General features: G+C 37.8%; 1 protein-coding gene across 1 annotated transcript in view; it reads right to left on the bottom strand.

Moving 5' to 3' along the window:
• Ufsp2 (UFM1 specific peptidase 2) overlaps positions 1 to 16,673 on the bottom strand; it is a 40,721-nt gene extending 24,048 nt beyond the window's left edge. The window contains exon 1 of the mRNA XM_069317041.1: positions 16,550 to 16,673. The gene's annotated coding sequence lies outside the window, so the exon portion shown is untranslated. The remainder of the gene's footprint in view (positions 1 to 16,549) is intronic.
• Between the last annotated feature and the right edge of the window lie 3,402 nt (positions 16,674 to 20,075).

The following is a 20,075-nucleotide window of genomic DNA, read 5'->3' on the forward strand; positions in this document are numbered from 1 at the left end:
ATTGAAATTACAAAATAATTTTAAGTATTGACAATACGACTTAAATTACCTTCAATATATATATTAATGTATCGCAGTTTATGTAAGTTGCAGTACGAAAATATTTGTCACTATCGTTATATATAAATATAAAATAAGCAGATATATTGTAAAGGGTAAGGTACCACTCATAGGATGATTACGAGGTGTACAATACATTAGCCGCCGTTGGTGGTAGTCATCAAGTCAAGCTCAGTATATATATACCCCCAGAAATGGGGAACTTATATATATATTACAACATGTAATATCAATATTTCATATTGATATCCAGGGTCAGGGGTTCTTTCCACGAGATGTTCACATCACTTAGGTATATGGGAACCAAATATATGGGGGTATGCGACTCTACATATCTCTGAATAATTAATTACAAACAAAAAATTGGTTGATAGTTTAGAATTATCAAGGTCAGTAACTCTACCTCGATTCTATGTTTTGATTGCACAAAAACAAAAGAAATCTCACTAGTCATAGCTAGCTCGTTTATTTGTGCTTTGACGTTGTTATAAATATATGATACAATTCGTAATTATGATTTTCTTTCACCCGTTGTGTTATTATCTGTGCATATATAAATTAAACCGAAGCTATTGACATCTTTTGATATTCTGATGGCTAATAGGGGGGTTTCTAGTACGGCAATTTTTGGCCGTAGCGCATACGAGGGAGAAGTGAAGTTATTTGTAAGAGAACGCGTTGGTCTGCTCACCGAACGCATATAATATAAATATATAAACCTGCGATGTTAAATGGGATTTTTGTACTGTGATTTGTGTATTTGTACTCACTGAATTTGTGCGCCCCTTGAGGGACTTGAAATAGAGGGGGGGGGGGAATAGAAATAGCCTAATCTGCTCTATCCCATTGAGATGTATTTTTTTTCTTGTCTCAATAAACATACTTGAACTTGAACTTGATATAAATATATAATTCTATAGTCACTCATGTAATTCAACGTCAGTTTTTACTGATATTTCACTATTTTGTGATTCTCTGCGTTAATTGTTTCTTGTATAAAATTAATAGGCTTTAAGCCCAACGCCAAACTTGCTGGTTGGTCAGTTAGCTATGGTAGTGGCCTTAATAATCCTTCAGAGGTTGATAGGTCTTAAACCCATCACCAAACTATATTCGCCAAGTTGGTATAGTGAAACACATAATTATTTTATAGATGTTTATTAAAATGATGGAAACAAACATAGATAATTACTCAACAAATGCACCATCAACAAAATAATATATTTGAGTTAACTTCAAAACTGATTTGAGTGTAGGGACATTGATTTGAACACTTCAAAATCAATGTCCCTATACTTCAACATTCTTGTAAGCAAATTTTCTTCAAATGATTTTGTGTTAAACTCCCAGGGTGCTACCGTAAGGTTACATTGGGAATTTGTGAGAATATACTGTCATTTCGAACTTAACAAAAGTACAATTAATTTTAAATTAATTAAAACTAATGGATATATTACATTAAATAATTAAAAATATTAAAAAGTTATATTATATTCCTATCCAAGAGCGCATAATACCCAAGCGTAGCATAAATTCAGAGATGAATTAACGTTATCAAAGTTAATCCAAGGTTGATAATGTTGTGCTTGGGTACTGTGCCCACTGGGTTATAGCTTACTATAATACTGAGACATTTAATAATGATACATTTATAATACATTTAATACTTATCATTTACTGGCCATTTTGTACAGTAGCACAAAAGGATTACATAAGGAAGACATATATCCTACAAGCCTAATCATCTGTACACAATAAGACCAAATGTGACATTGCAAACATTGTCAAGATGGGTTGAACCATCAGGAGAAAGCGCCAAGGCGTTACGACTATATAGCACTTAAAAGGTATCTGGAAAAGGATTTGGGATGGGACGGGGAGGGAAGGAATGGTGACCAGCCACTTGGACGGTCGGGGATTGAACGCCGACTTGCATGAAGCAAAACCGTCGCTCTGCCGTCAAGTCCAAGTGGTTGGGTAAGTCTGGCGATGTTTGCTGATAGGGAAGCAGTTCACGCTACGCTTGTTATTACAGCCGCGACGGCTAGTATCTTGTGCAGCCACTCACTAAATTATTACACTATTTCCAAGGTCACTAAACTGTTGTACTAAAGTGCTCGATCCTAACCAACCAGAGGACACACCAACAGAAAACGAGATATCACGTAAATTTCGCGAGCCGCTTCCATTTTAGGTACAACACCCTTATCAGTCTAATTAAATATAATGTATATTTAGAAAATATAGAAAATGTCATAATGTCAACCAATACACAATGGCCTCTGATTAAAACTTTTTTCGTCCTCTGTAATCCTTTTTGAGTCCTTTGTAATCCTTTTTGCCTCCTCTTTAATCACAAGATGAGCATGGTGTAACACCACGCCTACAGGAACTATAACCGCTGTGTATAAAAAGATATAACAACACATGAACTAAGCTGACAATACGTCACAATAACGGGAGTGAACATTAGACACCCAACTCACACACCTGTAGGTAAAGGAATTGGCGAAACTTGGTTCGAAACAGACCGAAACGGGGTCAACACATCTATTTTCAGATTTGTGAGTTGGATGTCTAATGAGCTAAGCAGTTTTGGATATTTTACATAATTGCCAACATTTGGCCTTACAATGAGACAAAAGTGTTAAAGTTTATATCTACAAAGGCACAAAGTTACCTCCAATTTAGGCTACAGAGCTTTTAATTTCCTTATAAAAATGTTCATCAGCTACAAACAGCGCACCTTCGTTGTGTCTCAGGGCAGCAGTCCCAGGAGGTAGAGAGATGACCACGACACACAACATCTTCGATCGCTGTCTCAGAGGGCAGCAGTCACAGGAGGTAGAGAGATGACCACGACACAGAACATCTTCGTTGTGTCTCAGAGCAGCAGTCCCAGGAGGAAGAGTGATGACCACGACACACAACATCTTCGATCGCTGTCTCAGAGGGCAGCAGTCACAGGAGGTAGAGAGATGACCACGACACAGAAAAGTTTCGCTGTCTGGGGGCAGCAGGTTCAGTAGAAGTACCTTTGATGCATATGTTTGCTGTGTCCCAGGGCATCAAATACAGAAGGTGGAGTGTCGATGCCCTGGACGCAGCAGACCTTCGCCGTCTCCACCAGAAGCTTCACACTCTCGACAGTATTCGACGCAGTTTCAACGATGCTCTTGAACTCTGCAAACTTTGTCGATGAGTCCAAAGTTCGAGCTATTTCCTTTGCATGGGAGACAAGTTTTTTGTAGTCACGCCAAGTTCTTCCATCAAATAAGTCTCCCGTCAAGGGTTCTGCGTAGCCCATATCAATGATGTGAATTATGAAATTGCTTGAAGTTCTATCTACAAGTATATTTTCTGAATGAAGATCGTTGTGAGCAAAGCCTTTTTTGTGGATCTCTTCAACAGCTTCACACAGTTTGATGAATACCTGAAGACCTTCGAGATGAGTACAACTCCCGGAGAACATTTGAAGCTCGTGTCCAGGGCAGTGAGACATCACCAGGTAGAATGGTTCTTCCTGGGTGACCCCAAACAACACCGGGGCGCCTCCTGCACCATTAAGACTTTGCAGAACTTTGGCTTCTTGTTCTAGTTGGTGTCTGTTGGAAAAATGCAGTTGTTTAATAACTACTGGAGTACAGGTCCAGTCGCTGACAAGAGTGCCGGTGTAAATTATGCCCTGGGCACCCTGTTTTAACACCCTCTCCAGGGTCAGGTCTTCCTGCCTCACTCGACGGATGGTGTAAGGCAACATGCTCGTATTTCCTGCTTGTAGATTCAAAGATTTTTTTCTCTTGGGATCCTCTTCTATGATGTGTCGCAAAGTGAGATTATTGGGGTGTGTGAACTATTTTCCTTTAAATTGTTTGGTATGGACGTCTTGAATGCTTGGCGATTGTTTGGGCAAGAGGAATGCTGTAGATTTTGCAATGAAGTAGACCTTTCTTGTTTCACTGCCTTCGAATATATGATTTATGACCTGAGGCATCATCCTTTATATACCTATCTTTTGTCATATTTTCCATTTAAAATATGAGTGAAAATTTTGATACCAGACATTTTTTTTTTAAACAGTAAGGTACAGAACCACATAATTTCTGACTCTTGGTAGCAAGCTAAGTAATTTCCCCTCCTACAGCTCATTTTAAATACTGCCGTTAATACGCAATTCTAATAATCCGATTTAAATTTGAATACTTGTAGCTAACTAATATTTCCACTAATGTATTGTTATCCTCGAATTATACATCCATACAATAATACAAATAATTAGCAAATCTTCCTAACAATATATTAGCAAATCACGTTATCAACAATAAACTTAAATATAAGATCTGTAAATTAAATTTTGATGGAATTGGCGCCTTACTGCAAGCACTCAACAATAAATTATTTTTTGTAATATAAATGAAAACATGGCTAAATATGAATCGAACCAACTATTTTAACATTCCAACTACACAGAAATTCACAACAAGCAAACGAAAGAGGTTTAGGTGATACAGCTTACTTTTCACAGTTGAAATGCACCAAACTTATCAAAACTACAGACCTGTGGAGAATATATATTTTCCTTAATAACATGCAAAGTTTCTGACTAACATAACAGCTGAAGCTGTCAATAGAATATTTATTAATTTATAGAGAACCAAAATCAAATTCCTAGACCAAATAACGTTGAAAATAAAAAGATAAATATATATATGCCATTTTTTATTATTTATGTTTAGAATGATATTTTGTGTCTTGGAAAGACTTATGGTGTAGAATTATGATTTATGGTATAAGACATGTAATTTTTTTGTACTATATTTTTAACCAGAAAATGAAGTTGAAAACTGAGTCCATTTATATTATATATATTTTTACTGAAGGAATTTTCAATGACATTTCATGGTATATTTGGAAAGAATGCACCCTTTTCTTCACATATATTTATTACTGTAGAGAAAAGCAAAACAATATTGCCCTCTTTTTTTTAATTTCGACCAAACTACATGGATAATAAAAATGGTGGTGTCTCACATACCCAAAATTCAAATTTTGATTCATGTATAAAAGGACATACACAGATGAAGAGTTACAGACATAATGTTGGATGTATAGATAGAGCTCGTACATACAATACCTCTAGCCACTAATACGCACAGCGTTCCGGGCAACGCTATTGTACCTTCTTTTAAATAATTATTATTATTAACTCGTATATTCACTTCAGGAAAATTATGTCAAATTTTTTAAAAATTTTCGCTCTGTTAAATCTTAGTGATATATTATCTAGTTTGTAAATGAAGAGTGGCTACAGTACTGAGTGTGTTTGTGGTTCAAGTAATTACTTGATCAACCGATCAAGTAATTTTTTTTTCATTTTCCCTTCGTATGTATATATATATCTATAATATAAAAATGACTTGGGCAGATTTATGAACGACACATTTTCTTCTTATAAATGAATAACAATATATAAAAAAAAAATAAAATGTTTATTTAGGTAAGGTACATACATACAAGAAATTTTTACAAAGATTGGTTGACTTATAGGTAGAGCTAGTACATACAATGCCTAAAGCCACTATTACGCAAAGCGTTTCGGGCATGAAAAACTTAAATGACAAGCTTAATACTAATTGATCATAAAGAGTAGAATGAAAACAACCTTTCTAAGGTTGTTCTAAGGAATGAATATACCTTTCAATTGTATAATTTAGAGCACGCAAGCATTATTTATATGCAGACGGGGAGTCACAATAACAGGGCTGAAATATGAAATACATTCTCAAGACAATCGACTTGAGAATGGTCCAGGACGGACCGAAACGTCGAAATGAGGTCTGAGAAAGACCTTTTGTGCCCTCTGTAATGCTTTTGCGCTACCGCTCACAGGATGAGTATGGGGTGCACAATAATCAAATCAAATTAAATCAAATGTTTATTTAGGTAAGGTACATACATACAAGAGATTTTACAAAGAGTGATGGATTTATAGATAGGGCTAGTACATACAATGCCTAAAGCCACTATTACGCAAAGCGTTTCGGGCATGAAAAACTTAAATGACTAAAGCTTAATACTAATTGAGCATAAAGAGTAAAATGAAAACATGGAATGAAAACATAGCTGAAAAAGCAGCACAAATACAATTATGTCGACAAACAGCGCTCTTTAAAAAAAACAGACATTGGTTAACAATAGAGGGGTAAGGTAGGTTACAGGGAATTTATTAGGTATAGCTTCGTTTTTATCTTAAACTGGTTGAGAGAGGTACAGTCTTTAACATGGTTGGGAAGGTCATTCCACAATCTGGGTCCCTTGATTTGTAGAGCATTTCTAGTTTGATTAAGTCGTACTCTAGGAATATCAAAACTGTATTTATTTCTGGTGTGGTGCTCATGGGTTCTGTTACAACCTTCTATGAAGCTTTTGAGGTCAGGATTGGCATTACAGTTTAGCGTTTTATATATGTATAATACACATGAGAGAATGTGCAGTGACTTAACACTTTTCTGAAATCTTCACTTGGATTTACGGGCGGTTTATTTAAGCACTTGTCGGATCACGACGTAAATTTACGGTCCGTGTTATAGTGGGTATATACTACTCGATCGACTTGGGGTTTGTATGAATATGTTTGCCATAAAATTTCTGTTTTCTCTAATAGGCACAGTGCCTATTTGAGAAAACGGCAATGTATTGTAACTTAGAGGAGAGACTATTGAGTTGGTGACACAACGAGGGTAATCGCCCACTCCACACACTCTTGTGTTGGCCGCGATCATGATTCTACATTTATATGCATATGTCTGTGTAGAGAATTTTATTCCGAACACTATACAAACAAAAAAACGGTGTGAAACAAGTATAAACTTGAAAAACATGAGCAAAGTAAAAACTTTTTAAGCTCACGGGTACAAACACGCGTAAGATTTTATTCGCCGCAAATTTATTTGACGCTCTGTTGGGCAATTCTACCCATGTTCTTATAGAACTTTCTATTGCGAACACATTGCTATAAAAATGAAATCACGGCTAACGCTTCACCCAGTTCCCACACTCGTGCGGGTCACCCCCTACCATAATTAGACATTGATAGGCATATGTCTGGGTGGGGAATTTTATTGCGAGTTCAGTGATATCAAAATAAGCGCTGTAGGATGACTGAGGCTGGCAACAAACGAAAGAGTATGAACATTTACTTCCTGTTTGGGTGTCACGGCGAGTCATCTTCGTGTTTATTTACTTCGTGGTGGGATAGCAAATGCTTTGGTGACATTTTATGCATATGATCTTGTAGAGAATTTTATTGCCAACGCATTGATACCAAAAAGAAAAACGTAGCTCGAGAATTGATGTTAGGAGCGTGAAAAGATTATACACTTTTTTGTGTTTACGAATGAGCGCCCAGAACCCGGCGCGCACAATGTGTTTTTTTTTTCCACGAGTGCCGTGCGCACTAAAGTGTTTAATGTCTAACATATTCAGAGATTTGAGTAGGGGTACCGCCTAGGGGTAGGCGTAGGGGTAACTAGCTGCCTTCGGCGGCAACAATCAATCGTCGTCCCATCAATTTCTAGTGTGTGGTTTGGTCAACATTATTTATACATAACATATTCTTAATAATAATAATAATAATGATACACACAGAAAATCACAGTAACGTGATATATGTCAATAAAATAATTCACTGAGGGGACGCGAACCTTCACCAGTTTCCAAGACGCTTGCCTGGCATTCCACGAGCGCTTTGTCATGGGTTCGTATCCTGGCCGGGGAGGATTTACTGGGCGCAAATCCTTAACTGTAGCCTCTGTTTAACTCAACAGTAAAATGTGTACTTGGTTGTAACCACAATTCTTCGCGGCGGGGATCGTATTCCAGGGACCTGCCCGAAACGCTACGCGTACTAGTGGCTGTACAAGAATGTAACAACTCCTTTATATATCTCAAAAACAGTGTTAAAAAACAAAAACTAAGAAACTGCCAGCCGAATACTCTACCGTTAACAACCACTGCCTTAAATATGCCTTTATTGGCCGGGGTCATATGAAAAACTTTGGCTTCAGGAGGGTCTCCGGACTACTTGTGATTAAAGTAGAAATCTGGGTTTATGCCTTATTCCCCAAGTCCGCGATGTTCTCTTACAAATTGCGTCTGAATTTATTCGTTTATCCATATAGCCGAAAATGGACGTAATTTGAAAATAAAAAAGTTCAAATAAATTTTGGATTTTTTTTTCCACCAAACAGTAAGTTAAGCCGATTTCACTTTAAATTACGTCCATTTTCAGCCATAGCGCGCATACGAGCTATGCTATACGTTATTTTTAAGAGGACGGGTTGGCACCTTGGTAGAGTGTGCTCTTGGGGCAGCCTTGGAGCTTCCGTTACTTCGGAGCCCCTTGTCAGCTATCTCACCTTGTCAGAGTAACTGAGACAAATATATGTGTATGTATGTGTATATATGTATGTGTATAAAGTATAAAGCTGATCAGAATTGCATTTCACCATTATAAATTCACATTAATGCATTCATAAATCTATGTATTTACGTATGTAGCTGAGCCTAACATTTTAAAAGCACTACGATCACATTCTGTGGTTGTTCAATAAATCTCTGAACTGTATGTTTGACAAATCTTTCACCCTGTCCATGGAGGACAGAAGAAAATGTATATATTCTGGTTAGCATTGTAAATGTATGGCCACGTCTGTGGTAGAAAAAAAAAAAAACTTCGGAGCCCCAGTGAATTTTCTCAATAATAATGTTTTATGAAGGCATTATCTGCCCGAAATTATATGCGTGCTAGTGGCTTTACAAGAATGTAAGAACTTAGGGTTTTGTAGTTTGATATTTGAAGTTTTGAAATTTTATATTTGAAGTTTTGAAATTTAATATACAAATTTATGATAATTTTTTAAATAAAAATATATTGATAATTATGAAAGTATTTATAATGATGACAATATTTATAATAAAAAATACTTATAAAAAATTTATCTCTTTTATTAACAAGCTTAGGTATACACAGCAATGTGCTGCTACCTATTTTATATGAAAGATTACGCAGTGTAGATAAAAAAAAATAGCTATAAGTTCATCTAATATTCCATCTCACAGGATGGTTAGTCATACATGGAATCAGGAGATAACATATCGTATTATTTATCTTATCAAGTATGTTTATTGAAATAAGCAATAAATACATCTCAAAGGGATAGAGTAGCTTAGGCTATTTCTACCCCCGTGCTTTATATTATCATATCTTATCTAACATGAAATGCGAGGCTGAGCCCCCACTAGCAAAATCTGAGTACAGCACAAGAATATATTCCAATATTCATGAGTGTATGAAATAGTCACAGAACTCAAGGTACCTCAAACCATACATAAGAAAATACCTGCCTCAATACAAAAACAAATCAACTCTGACTAAATACCAACTTCACGATTTTCACAAAAGCGAAGCTCTGAATCATGGAAACATTACATTACAAGTACCAATTTCTACAAGACTTATCTCAAACAATGTATTTTCTTTACCTTATTCTGTATGAAGGACTCATATTTATTCAAATTCAAAAATTCAAAATTCAATTTTTTTATTCAGGAAAAGTACATAGATGATTTGTAAACATAAAGTTGGATTTATAGATAGAGATAGTACATACAATACCTAAAGCCACTAATAATATAATAAACAATATTTGTATGTAGCAATAATAAAAAAATACGTAACAATCATAAATATTATATGTATGATGATTTAAAAATACGATTTTTTTTTATTTTAAATAACAATATTTAATAATAATAATATAACGCTGCTGCCGGGCCGCGACTGCCAAAATCTTCGATATTTCTGATCGGGGAGAAAGACACAAGCCAGAATGGGGGGACTTATTTATTAATTATAGTGGGGGGACTTATTTATTAATTATAGTATAGAGATCAACTGCTGTACCACAATATAAATGGTGTCGTATAACATGACTGAGTAGAATGCTAGTACTGCAAAGATGCAACTAAAGAAATAAGTCGTAGCACATTAATAACAGAGCCTAGTGCCAGTTAGCCAATGCAATGTTGCAGTACACACAATCAGCTTAATGCTATAATTAAAGACAACACCAGAGTTATAAATTGATTGGCACAGCCAGTACAGTATGTATATAAAATATATATTCTGCATACACAGAAGCCATAGAAAAGATAGATAAGAATTTCCAGGGGTAATGATATGCTAGTGCCTAGGTTACATGTAAAGTCTGTAACCCCCAACTTGCACTACAAGTGAGCACTTGACATATGGTAAGTAGCTGCGGGCAGCTCTAGACTTGGGGATCCGGCGCAGCACCCCCCGAATTTGTGCATACTAGAAATGTGTGCATAAAAGAAGGCGAGAGGAGCTCTATTGGGCTTAGTTGTTCTGCAGTCAAGGGAGGAGGGCGGGTGTTTCGAAGCGATGCGGGCCGGAGCTGGAACGTAACTGAGGGAGAGACTCGATGATGAAGATTAAGCCACCCAAGAGGTGGCACGGGCATGAATAGCCCGTAAGTGGTGACCCTTTCGAGCCATTACCAGTATCAAAAGATGATACTGGAGATCTGTGGAGGCGGAACTGCACCCTGCGTGACGGGAGATGTCTCCCGGACCAAGTGGTGACCAAATGGTGTGGAGAGACTCCTCGTGCGTTTGCTTAAATATGCCCCCTACACGCCCCCCCCCCCCCCCCACACACACACACACACACTGCGCGCGCAGCTCTCACAGAGCGCTGCGTAAATGTTTTTCTCCTTCCCAGAAATTCCCCCACTTCTTTCAAATAAGCAGTGGCCATTTTTCCAACACAAAGGATAAACATTATTTACAAATTTCTACATATATATTCTTGAGGAATATCCAGAAGGTTTCACGTTTTCATTCCGTGTTTGATGCTAACAATTCCTGTATGTTACAAAGTTTATATTTTTATTTATTTTGTACGGATTCAGCCACTACATTATTTTCCATTTAATGTTTTTGTGTTTTTTCAGAGTGATGGTGGAGAGATGCTCTCGCTTCGGCCGCCAGAATACAACTGGGCGCTTTTCTACCAGGAATCCTTCCAGCTCAACTGTATTTCGTTTTCTATTTAGTGTGTGATGAGAGGATTATGATAGCTGTTGAACTGAAGTTACACTTGTGAAGTTTTGTGTGTGATAATGGAGAGATGTTGTCGGTCCGGCCGCCTGGATACAACTGATCAGAATAGACAATCTAACTTTTTTCGTTGCGAGAGGTGTTATCAGTTTTGTCTGAATACGACAGTAGGAAATATGTTGCATGACGGGGCACTTTATACGCGAAAACTTTACTTATGAAAAAATTGAGTTGGATATGTTCATCCCAATCTCTGTTGTAAAAGCCGCAATATTTCAGGAAATTAGGTTAGAAGAGCAGTCGCTGACCCACAAAGGCCAAAAAGCACGAGTATTAGAGCTATATTAATTACGTAATAAAATATTACAAATATTTAAAATATTTTCTATTAATATTAATATTATATTATATGTATATAATAGTATACAATCTAACTTTTTTCGTTTCAAGTTTTCGTTAATTCTTTAACAGAACTTTTTCCGACCAACTAATGTATTATTATTGAAGAATTTAATTTTAATTAACTTTGAATTTCTCGGTATATTATTTCATGTTCAGCTTGATTGTACTTAGAAGTATTTATGTCAATCTCCCAGCGACCGACCCATGAACTTTATCTCCCAGCTTGGAAGCGGAAAGGTTTCTGTATGAAGGACAAACTAATGAATTATGAATGAACACAAAAACCAAACTGAATAAAAAAGGAAAGAGGCCCGCCGCCCATGTCGCTTCGGCTGCGCGCGCATGGGCTGGAGCGCTTATAAGGGAGGGGCTGGACCCGCACCTAACAGAGACGGCACCACTCCCGTGCCAGTAAGTCCACTACGGGCTCACCATAGCCCGTGCTACTTGCCCCGCTCCTGTGCCAGGTAAGTTACGGGCTCACCATAGCCCGTGCTACTTGGAACCTGTTCCGAGTAGCTGAATCTATAACAACCCGCACCTAAGTCACTACGGGCTCGCCATAGCCCGTGCTACTTGGAACTCTTTGTTCCAGGTAGCGAATCTTAAACAACAACAACCGGACCTCTCTCAAAGGAGTGTAAATTATGTAGTATACCGCACTCCCACACCTTAGAACATTATGTATTAGAATGTCAACTTATTGATAACTATAGAAATAAGGAAATAAAAGTAGTGTACCACATCAAATTGTTTGGATGTGTGATAATGGTATGATAGACAGAATACGTAGGAGCTACAAGAATTTTGTCCCAAGAGTGTAACACTTATATGCTGCGCTTACTATATTAACCTGTAATGTTAAATGGGATTTTTGTATTGTGATTTGTGTGTTGGTACCCGTTCTCGCAAATTTAATGTCAATATTGACTTATTAAATATGTGCATAGGTGACATACTTAACATAATAGTTTCCCTTGAAAAGCTTCATAGAAAACACCGACCTTACCTAACCTACTTAGTATGTTAAAATAAGCATCTTATAGCTTCGTAATTACAATTGTTACTTAACCTATTATAGGTATAGGTTAGGTAATAATTGTAATTACGAAGCAATAAGATGCTTATCTTAACATACTAAGTAGGTTAGGTAAGGTCGGTGTTTTCTATGAAGCTTTTCAAGGGAAACTATTATGTTAAGTATGTCACCTATGCACATATTTAATAAGTCAATATTGACTTATTAAATTTGCGAGAACGGGTTGGAATTTGTGCGCCCCTTGAGGGACTTAAAATAGAGGGGGGGGGGTAGAAATAGCTTAAGCTACTCTATCCCTCTGAGATGTATTTTTTCTGCGGTTGGAAGAAAACGCTCACTGAGTGGGGGACTTGTTTATTTTATAATAATAATTAATTATTTAAAACAAATAATTAATTAATAATAGTCATAATTAATGATTTAATAATTGATAATCCTTAAATGAAGAAGCCTAGTAGCTCATTATAACGAATAAATAGATGATTAAAGTGGAATTAATTATGGTGACTAATAATGATTAGTGAATAACCACAAATTATTACACAAAAATATAATTAATGGATAGCCGTTATAATGATTAAATCAAATACAATGAAGAGAGATCTCTAAATGAAAGTGGCAAGATTGAATTTTCGGTAATTCCAATTCTTGGTATTCTTGGCTTATCACTTTGGGGGTTCCGTCGGAGCACCCGCAATCCCGTGAGGGCCAGCGACGCGGAACCCCCACCCCCGAATTTTTGTCTTGTCTCGATAAACATACTTGAACTTTCATACCTTTGTCAACCTTGTACTCGGCTCTTTTTACATGGTTATCACGTTGTTTTAATTGGGAGGTTCTCCGTCGGAATCCCCCAAAGTGATATGTTACACTTCTGACAGTAGACGTAGTTACATATCTCAGTTAAAATACCCTAACTCATCTAACACTGAATTATACAAGCCAATCTTTAATGCTTATATAAGGTTTATATTCACTCTGCTCAAATATGAGATATGGCAAAGCTGTACGTTTGATAAGATATCAACTAAGCTTATCTTTATATTATCATTAGAAACAACTAAGATTGGGGGTGCTGCGCCGGATCCCCAAGTCTAGGGCTGCCCACAGCTACTTACCATATGTCAAGTGCTCACTTGTAGTGCAAGTTGGGGGTTGTAGACTTTACATGTAAACTAGGCACTAGCATATCATTACCCTGGAAATTCTTATCTATTCTTTTCTATGCCCTCTGTGTATGCAGAAAATATTTTATACATACTGTACTGGCTGTGCCACTCAATTAACTCTGGTGTTGTCTTTAATTATAACATTAAGCTGATTGCGAGTACTGCAACATTGCTTCGGCTAACTGGCACTAGGCACTGTTAATGTACTACGACTTATTTCTTTAGTTGCATCTTTGCAGTACTGGCATTCTACTCAGTCATGTTATACGACATCATTTATATTGTGGTACAGCAGTTGCTCTGTATACATTATTTAATAAATTAAGGTCCCCGCCCTGGGGCCAGCCTTCCAGGACTGGTCCCTGTGAGGGCGGGCTACTACGATGAAGATATACACGAGACCGACCAGTCATTCGCCATGGTGGAAAGCGCTCCCTGCATGGAGACCAAACCCCGGCAGTAGGTACTCCTCCCAGGGCACAGTAGGTGGGCCCTCCCGCCTCTCAGCTCCACGGCTCGTCAAGATGGCGCTCCGTCGGCCCACCAAGCGAGCTGCGTCAGTTAGCAGCATCTGCCTAGTAGACCCGGAATGATACCTTTTTCAGTCAGGAAAACCTGATTGTTTTTTAATGGCCTCTCCGGGCATACGGGCACGCTTACGGCCACGGTAGCGAGAAGTCATGTTCCTACTTATGGCAGCCAGCTTCCACTCGCCCTTCGGGGGTGGGGGTTCCGCGCCGCTGGCCCTCACGGGATTGGGGGTGCTCCGACGGAACCCCCAAAGTGATAAGCCAAGAATACCAAGAATTGGAATTACCGTAATTCAATCATACAACTTTCAATTAGAGATTTCTCTTCATTGTATTTGATCATTATAACGGCTATCCATTAATTTTATTCTGTATATTAATTTATGGTTATTCACTAATCATTATTAGTCAACATAATTAATTCCACTTTAATCATTTATTTATTCGTTATAATGAGCTATTATGCTTCTTCATTTAAGGATTATCAAGTATTTAATCATTAATGATTATTATTATTAATTAATTATTTGTATTTAAATAATTAATTATTATTATTATAAAATAAAATAAATCCCCCACTCTGTGAGCGTTTTCTTCCAACCGCAGAACTAAGAATTTATTACTTGTAACTATATATTAAATAGTTACTATATGTAGTTACTTTATGTAAGTTACTTTGGTTACTATATAAAAGTTATTATATTTGAATATGTAACTATACATTTAATAATTATTATTGTAACTTTAAAGTTTTTAAAAAACCTACTAAGGCGTGTTTCCTTCAAGCACAGGAACTGTTTAGATCGTATAATACAACATCATTGAAGAAGCTTTATAATACACATTGGATATCAAACTACCATTTAAATAAGAGCTATTAGGGAGATGAGATTGAATAATATGTGTAAGATTTTCCAGTATCTTTACCCTGGCTGTCACACTATGTTTCAACACTAATTTATATTATTTTCTTGAGATTGCCTATGTATATTATATCGTTTAAAAGACACTAACAAATCTACACACACACACAGATCACACTAACGTGATGCATCAAATGAACAAATCTACAAGGGCCGTGACGAGGATTCGAACCTGCGTCCGGGAGCATCCCAGACACTGAGCTACGACAGGTCCGGATGCTCCCGGACGCAGGTTCGAATCCTCGTCATAGCCCTTGTGGATTTGTTCATTTGATGCATCACGTTATTGTGATCTCTGTGTGTGATGATGTAAGGGCGAAGAGGGAGAACGGCCTGTTGACATAGCTCGGGTACAGGGGGGGGGGGGTGTAAAAGCCTGGTTTGTGCCTCGGAGAGGCTACGGGATCCAGTAAGTTCAGTAGAACTTCAGTTTCAACCCTTTTTACCCTGTGGTAGCTCAGTCGATTAAGGCAGTGTCTGGGATGCTCCCGGACGCAGGTTCGAATCCTTGTCACGCCCCTTGTGGATTTGTTCACTAACAAATCTAAATTTTAAATTCATAGAAATAAGATTTATCGCTGTTTAAAGGTAAGCCAATATATAGAATCAGGGGAGAAAATACCTGCCTAATTACAAACACAAATCAACTCTGACTAAATAACAACTTCACGATTTTGTTGTGATTATAACTCACATAAATAATAATAATAATAATAACTCACCATAGTCCGTGCTACATGGACATTTCGTTGTGAGTAGCTAAATCTAAAACAACAACATATTATAATATAAATTTATATTTGAGAAAATATAAAACACTTAACCTAACCTTTGCCTAACTATACATAGAATTGTTATGAATAATAATATTAATTTATATATGAGAACACACCAATGTTTAATACACAGTATGTTAAAATTGATGAATGCATCTTGGTAGGACGGCCGCTGCTTTAACCAGCCAAGTGTGAGGACGGGTTGTCTGGGTATGACGGCCGCTGCTTTAACCAGCCTAGTGTGAGGACGGGTTGTCTGGGTATGACGGCCGCTGCTTTAACCATCCTAGTGTATGGACTGGTTGTCTGGGTATGACGGCCGCTGCTTTAACCAGCCTAGTGTATGGACGGCCGCTGCTTTAACCAACCTAGTGTATGAACGGGTTGTCTGGGTATGACGGCCGCCGCTTTAACCATCCTAGTGTGAGGACGGGTTACACTAGGCCCTCAGTGTTGAAGCCTCGACCGAGGCCCTACTAATGACTCAGGAGTGCGTGAAGACACTAACCTGTTGCTGATGTGATGAGGATGACGGGAATACCCACTCGAGTCTCCTGTAGAGGTCCGTCTGACATTCCTGTCTTGGGTAGAGTCCTGTTCCTGTCTAATGGACGTGTTGTTGGCGAGGCGTGGGAGTATATCCATGGTGCCCCCCCCCCCCCCCCGCCATTATAGGGGTCACCGTCCCCGGTCACACACTGATTCAGATCTAACTTATGTGCAGGAAGTGTACACAGTCAGAGAGAGAAGTGAGGTGACCCCTCACACCCTCACCACACGTGTGCACACTCCCGCCTCTCCATAACTACTCCATCATCACCAATTGCTAAAGTAATCGTTATGATGCAATTACATTGTAATTATTCGTCGACTTGAATTTCCTGGTCTTTGGCTCCTTCCTACAAATACAATACAAATTATAATACAATAAATGGTTATTATAGTTAACATGATAAAGGTACAATTACAGAATTTGAATTTAGGCTTTCAGTATTTGTCTATTTAGTTGATCCCAAACTCTTTACGATGTCATATAGTGTCATACAGTTCTTTTCATATAGTGTCCTTATAAAGGTTATCTTATACTTAGTAAAAGGTCCTCTGGTATCATAACTACTGTACCCTGCCTCAACTTATGGCTCAAATATATTGCAAAATGGCATCCGGTTTGGGCGGTCGATAGGCTTGCAGATTTTGTTGATAGGCTTTTATTATTTGTTACAAGGACACAAAATACGGTTAGCGCTAGATTAGTTAATTTGTTATGCCCATCCATACCCATCCTGTGAGCAATGATGATGAACTAATTGATTGATAAAGATTAAGCCACCCAGGAGATGGCACGGGGATGAATAGTCCGTAAATGAACTAATTGCATGTTGTTGTTATAGATTCAGCTACTCGGAACAAGTTCCAAGTAGCACGGGCTATGGCGAGCCCGTAGCTTACCTGGCACAGTAGCGGGGCAAGTAGCACGGGCTATGGTGAACCCGTAGTGGATTTACCTGACACAGGAGCGGTATGTGTCCTCCGGGACTATTGCACTTGTTGTTGTTATAGATTCAGCTACTCGGAACAGGTTCCAAGTAGCACGGGCTATGGTGAGCCCGTAACTTACCTGGCACAGGAGCGGGGCAAGTAGCACGGGCTATGGTGAGCCCATAGTGGACTTACCTGGCACAGGAGCGGTGCCTGTGGACTAATTGCAGTGTTCCTGAATATATAGAGTCACTCAAGGGCTCAGGTACTAAAACTTACCCAGTAGGCAAAGCAAATTTGGGATCAAGATACAAGTGAAGTAGACAAATTACAATACTGCAGGTAATTCATTGTTTTTCATGACCTTACAATAATTCTGAGGTAAGAAGGTACCTCAGTCAACATGTAAAGCATCTGAAGCACCTAACTCTCAAGACATTGGCCTCGTACAACTATCATAACATCCATTATAAAACGTATTTGATGTACAGAATAAGAGCTTCAGAATCTCTTTGGTATGGACAATGTCTCATATGCATTATGCAACATAACATCACAGACAATGTAGTTGACTTAAGCTGCATATATAATAAGTATATTAAACTATAGACTTAACCTCATGTTAAAGCTACACAATTTCAAGAAGTTAGAACTACAAACTACACAAATGTAGTCAGCAGGTGGCATCCACCAGTATGACAGTAATTATCAGAATTTGCCAGATATAGGCACTTAAGACAGGTAACTTAGAGTAATGATTCACCCAACCCTAGACACTAATTGCTAGATGTTTAAAAATAGAAATAAGACACACTCAACTATTATATTAGTCATAATTTCAGATAAAATGGTATGTGGTGTCTGGATTTTACATATCTATTTTATTCACTGAAGTATATTAAAAAGTATCATGTACATGGTCAAGTTTCCTAATACTGTACTAGTACTGTAAACTAGTATATCAGGTGTATAGCATTATGTGAAAACATGACCAATGAAAAGAAACACTAAATACTTAAGAACTTGAATTCCTGTGAATTTCAATAAGTCTTTAAAAGCACTGACAAAATGCAGTGACAGTATATATATACAGTAATAGGACTGACAGCCAAGGTGAAAAAAGCCTTTGCAATTATCTGACTAATGTTTTATATTTCACTGGGAATATAGTTATCAAGTAATTATCAACAAATATTTTTAGATAAATCGGTAACACACATGATTTAGGGCGAGAACAGTCAAAGAGGATGGTGGTTTTGAGTTTATTTCATATAGTTTGGCTACAATAGGATATTAGAAATCATACAATGGTGTCGTGACAGGTCGAGACGAGGATGCTTGTCACGTGCGGCTGAGGGAGTCTGATAAAGAACACAAGTGCTTGCGGTGGCTGGAGACCGAGAGCTTGTACGAGGCCTGGGTTGGAAAGCTCGAAGGGTAAAAGTGGAAAGGTTGACAACTGGGATTCGTTGTCTGCTCTATGGAGGTCTGGTGAGAGTTGCAACTTGACTAACGGTGTTATGTTTTATAAAGCACTTGTGAAAGCATGAAAAAAAGGCCCCCCCTGCCCCCAATCAATCCTGAAGAGTTATTCCAGCAAAATTTTTAACTCTTGTAGTCTTTATGGCTTAGTGGGTAGGCAATTACATGGGTATATTCCAAATGCGTGAAATGCATCAATTTTCTGATCTTTAAGCTGTTCCCCAATGTGTAAGCTACACTAGACTCCATGGAAGGTGTTCAAGTTTGTTCAGCATTTTAAAAGTATCCAAGATGGACCACAGAATCATGGAGTACGTATGAGCCTAGTTATCGAAAGCCCACTGAACCAAATATTTGAGTAATCCAGCCAGAATTGCATCCGGATAATTTTCTGGCAAAACTGCCATATCCAGACAAATTTGGGTACCAAGAGATTAGGTTACACAAATTTTCAAGATTTACAGTATCAAACAAGACCACAAACAACAACAAAGCTAAAGTTTGTTATATTTTATTTATAGTGGAAATTTTAATTATGCTGGCTGGGGGACAAAAAATTGCAAATATAGTCATTTCTAGACTTCCCAGTAAGTGTTGCTTATCCAGTGAGAGGGTCCTTCCCATATAGTCTGGATAAGTGAATTTATATTAATTACCACCGACAAGGTAGCAATTGAGGGCTAGAGAGAGCCAGCACAAAGATTTCCTTTCATCCCCAAAACCATCCTTTGTGGTCCCTCCAGTGGTAGGTCTGATGACTCATATGGGATCCTGAATTTGGTGGATGCCTTTTCCCCACTAGTTGTCCAAAGAGATGGGGCCAAAGCAATCCAACCATAACATATGAAAGTCTTATTACACAGCCCATCCTCCTGTTTTGGTAACATTCACAGTAATAAGGACCATAGTACATAGCATACTGAAGTACAAGTCAATTAGAATGAAATCCATTCTATTGAATTTGGACAAACTGTAAAAGAATTTATATTTTGTTAAGGTAAGGCAATTATCAAAAGAAGGCACCAAACCGGGAAGGCTATGTAGCACCATCAAAGTGCGAAATAATCAGAGGG

This window comes from Procambarus clarkii, chromosome 8 (assembly GCF_040958095.1).
Source record: "Procambarus clarkii isolate CNS0578487 chromosome 8, FALCON_Pclarkii_2.0, whole genome shotgun sequence".
Taxonomy (NCBI): Eukaryota; Metazoa; Arthropoda; class Malacostraca; order Decapoda; family Cambaridae; genus Procambarus; species Procambarus clarkii.